We start from the raw sequence: 5,000 nt of genomic DNA, 5'->3' as shown, positions 1-5,000 counted from the left end.
CAGCAATAAATAAATGCCATATAAAGAATGGGAGACCGGTGGCAGCACACCGACGTATGTGAGATACGACAGCGCCACCTGTGAAATAGCCAGGCCACTAGGGCGTCTATTTGGTGCAGACACCATACCGCCCTCTGTGGGACGCCGTTGACAATGCGACCCACAGGCACACGAATGCCATCTCTGGCAATGTGACGAAACTACATGGACATCCAGCCCAGCCCAGACACGACACGACACCGCCATCTACAGGAATGCAATGACACCACGCCAACCATAGTGCCAAAACACAGCATCGCCATCTATGAAAACACGACGAAACCACATGCAATAGCCCCATCTACGCGCATCCGACAGCACTACAACCACCATGTCGATCGCACCACAAAAACAGTACCGCCATCTATGCGACGCCAAGCTGACTACGACGGCGATGGGCGCACAGTACCCGTTTCCCGACCCCACCCACAAAGCCTGCATCCACTGTCCACCACAAGAGCACCAACGCCAGTCCCTGCGCCGCACGACGTCGTCCACCGACAATCACGCCACCCGCCCCCGTACGTGCCTCACGTCACCTGCCCAAATTGCAACTCCAGCGGATGAACGGCGGACTTTTCTCGCAGTCGTAAGTTGCAATCCACCCCTATATCATCCGTTTCATGAAGCGTTTTATCCAAGATGCGAAATTCCCGCTGTCCCTACACATGCTCTAAGTCTGTGCGCGATTGCGTGCTCACAGTACGGATTCCGATGCTGAGCGATCAGCTAGGAAGCGCCCCAACCATGTCGGTCCCCATGGGCGTTGCACTCGCAGTCGCAAAGACTCTGGCAATGGCTAAAAGCGCTCCGCAATATATCACGCAGACGGGTAATGACGGTCCGAGCGCTCAGTGTGAGGAGAGCATTACTGAGCCCTGACCCACAAGCAGGTTGTAGCGTATCCCACCCGCAGACATGTGACGTTGTCACACGACCAGTTGTCACTAATCGACTCATTGCTGATAATCATATGCCATACACCGGGGAAAGCTGCCGCAAGGGGTAGCTACGTAGTGCAGTCGCACCTCTACTACTGTACAGAGATAGAACACCACGAGACTGCAACCAGATTAAACTGATACATGGCGCTGATAACTAATAGATGCAGAGCCATCGGAATATAGATGACATACGACATACAACTGTCCCTATACATGCTGACAGTCTGTGCACACAATGTGAACTACACGTCACCGAGACACCCTATCACACACTACTCTCTGGCTGTAACAGACACAGACACAATATCTAAGCACCACCATGGAACAACATCCAGTGCATCCTCTCCGCCACATTACACCATTCACACTATGATAACAAAACCAGGAGGTCCACCCCAAAAACAGAATATCTCACTCTTCCAACAACCATCATTACGCAGATAAGCCACAAACACCCACACATGTGCTACACAGGGGTGCAGCCAACACCACCACACTGGCGTGTCTCACAGCATATAAGCAATGGCAGGAATGAAAGACACAGGTCTGCCACTCCCTTGCCACACCCACGGAACCGGCGCACCACCTCCCCTGAGCCAAAGGTGCATCCTGACGTGACACATCTCAGGGTGCCTCAGGCGTCCACTTACCATCATCACTATGAACGAACCTCGTCCCCTCCCCCCCTCATACACCATCCCTTAACCTAACCCATGTTGCGCCTTAACCTAACCCATGTTGCGCCTTAACCTAACCTATGTTGCGCCTTAACCTAACCTATGTTGCGCCTTAACCTAACCTATGTTGCGCCTTAACCTAACCTATGTTGCGCCTTAACCTAACCTATGTTGCGCCTTAACCTAACCTATGTTGCGCCTTAACCTAACCTATGTTGCGCCTTAACCTAACCTATGTTGCGCCTTAACCTAACCTACGTTGCGCCTTAACCTAACCTACGTTGCGCCTTAACCTAACCTACGTTGCGCCTTAACCTAACCTACGTTGCGCCTTAACCTAACCTACGTTGCGCCCTAACCTAACCTACGTTGCGCCCTAACCTAACCTACGTTGCGCCCTAACCTAACCTACGTTGCGCCCTAACCTAACCTACGTTGCGCCCTAACCTAACCTACGTTGCGCCCTAACCTAACCTACGTTGCGCCCTAACCTAACCTACGTTGCGCCCTAACCTAACCTACGTTGCGCCCTAACCTAACCTACGTTGCGCCCTAACCTAACCTACGTTGCGCCCTAACCTAACCTACGTTGGGCCCTAACCTAACCTACGTTGGGCCCTAACCTAACCTACGTTGGGCCCTAACCTAACCTACGTTGGGCCCTAACCTAACCTACGTTGGGCCCTAACCTAACCTACGTTGGGCCCTAACCTAACCTACGTTGGGCCCTAACCTAACCTACGTTGGGCCCTAACCTAACCTACGTTGGGCCCTAACCTAACCTACGTTGGGCCCTAACCTAACCTACGTTGGGCCCTAACCTAACCTACGTTGGGCCCTAACCTAACCTACGTTGGGCCCTAACCTAACCTACGTTGGGCCCTAACCTAACCTACGTTGGGCCCTAACCTAACCTACGTTGGGCCCTAACCTAACCTACGTTGGGCCCTAACCTAACCTACGTTGGGCCCTAACCTAACCTACGTTGGGCCCTAACCTAACCTACGTTGGGCCCTAACCTAACCTACGTTGGGCCCTAACCTAACCTACGTTGGGCCCTAACCTAACCTACGTTGGGCCCTAACCTAACCTACGTTGGGCCCTAACCTAACCTACGTTGGGCCCTAACCTAACCTACGTTGGGCCCTAACCTAACCTACGTTGGGCCCTAACCTAACCTACGTTGGGCCCTAACCTAACCTACGTTGGGCCCTAACCTAACCTACGTTGGGCCCTAACCTAACCTACGTTGGGCCCTAACCTAACCTACGTTGGGCCCTAACCTAACCTACGTTGGGCCCTAACCTAACCTACGTTGGGCCCTAACCTAACCTACGTTGGGCCCTAACCTAACCTACGTTGGGCCCTAACCTAACCTACGTTGGGCCCTAACCTAACCTACGTTGGGCCCTAACCTAACCTACGTTGGGCCCTAACCTAACCTACGTTGGGCCCTAACCTAACCTACGTTGGGCCCTAACCTAACCTACGTTGGGCCCTAACCTAACCTACGTTGGGCCCTAACCTAACCTACGTTGGGCCCTAACCTAACCTACGTTGGGCCCTAACCTAACCTACGTTGGGCCCTAACCTAACCTACGTTGGGCCCTAACCTAACCTACGTTGGGCCCTAACCTAACCTACGTTGGGCCCTAACCTAACCTACGTTGGGCCCTAACCTAACCTACGTTGGGCCCTAACCTAACCTACGTTGGGCCCTAACCTAACCTACGTTGGGCCCTAACCTAACCTACGTTGGGCCCTAACCTAACCTACGTTGGGCCCTAACCTAACCTACGTTGGGCCCTAACCTAACCTACGTTGGGCCCTAACCTAACCTACGTTGCGCCCTAACCTAACCTACGTTGCGCCCTAACCTAACGCACGTTGCGCCCTAACCTAACCTACGTTGCGCCCTAACCTAACGCACGTTGCGCCCTAACCTAACGCACGTTGCGCCCTAACCTAACCTGTAATTGTTATATGAATTGAAACATTCATGTAGCGTTGCCTAATCGCAACCCTCTCAACATAGGTCAGTGCTCGCACTCTCTGGTGTCCTGCGTATTGATTCATGTTACGGTGCGTACCCTCACAACATCTAGCGAGTGGTGCGTACGTTCCACATGGTCCCGCTATCCACTGTAATGTGTACTGCTGTAAGACTTATATCGCTCCCCTGTCGCCTCTAGTTCGTCAGGCGGGAGTTTGCGTGTTCAATGAGCTTCGCAGCTGTGCAATGGCATTCGCATACGTACGCGGGCCACCTTCCACGTGTTCTCTCGTGCATACGTCGCAGCATGTATGTGGGCTGATGTGGCGTGTCGTGACGCATATCATCCAGGCATGCAAGACCCACTGAATTTGCAAATGTAGATGGACGTCTACGTTTGCTGCCCAAGTTACGCAAATGAACTGGAAATCCGTTGTTGCGCGGTTGTATACGCTGGAGGTGAATCATTGATTGCGACAATCGGTACAGGTATTAACTGGTTGCTTCAGCGACACCCGTCATACCCACGAACGTGAGTGGGCATGTGGGTATGAAGCGATACGCGGCGGTGGCTGGGTGGGACCGTCCCCGGCCGGTGAGGGGGGAGCGCCCGGCGTGCTGGCCGCGCGCTGCGTGGGCGCACGCGCTACAGCCGGCTGGTGGGGGCGCCCAGTGGCAGGCGCGCCGGCCGACGGACGCGGCAGGCGGCGCAGCTGCGCGCCGGCGCACCCAACGCGCGGCGCCGTGCGGCCAAAGTGGGTCCTCGCGGGCCCGGTGCGAAGCGCGGTGGACATCTGCAGTGTGCTGGTCCGATTGAGGACTGTGTGCGTTGAGGATGCGCCGCCGCCCGGCACTCGGCGCCGCGACGCCGTCTGCTGCTCGGTCGCCCCCGCGGTTCTCGCAGGTGGTTTGTATCGCAGCTGTGCGGATGTGTTGGCGCGTGCGCTGTGCTGGGAGAGTTCGCTTTGGCACCCAAGTGGGGCTCTGCCCCTCTGTGGCGCTGGCGTTGGAGCTGCCCGGCCACTGTTTGTGGCCGCGTGTTGTCTCCCGCCGGCAACACCACGACAGCACGCTCCCGGGCCTCTGTCGGCAGCGGCAAGCTCAGTTGGGAGCACGGGTGGTCGCACTGAAAGCGTCTACTCGCCTATCTCCGGGCGATTGCGCCTCTCTCGAACCCGACCAAGTACTTAGGACGGCGCTGCGCGCCGCCGGGACCTGAGAGGGTTTCGAGGTGTATCGTGCAGGGGAGCCCAGCCTCCTCCTGTTTGCGGAATAATTGAGCGGACGCTTGCGTGTTCGCGCGGGCCTCCGGGACACACTCCCGGGCGGCCGGCTGCTCAGCTCTAG

The sequence above is a fragment of the Schistocerca nitens genome, chromosome 7 (genome assembly GCF_023898315.1).
Source record: "Schistocerca nitens isolate TAMUIC-IGC-003100 chromosome 7, iqSchNite1.1, whole genome shotgun sequence".
In the NCBI taxonomy this organism is placed as follows: Eukaryota; Metazoa; Arthropoda; class Insecta; order Orthoptera; family Acrididae; genus Schistocerca; species Schistocerca nitens.
This window is presented reverse-complemented; position numbering follows the sequence as displayed.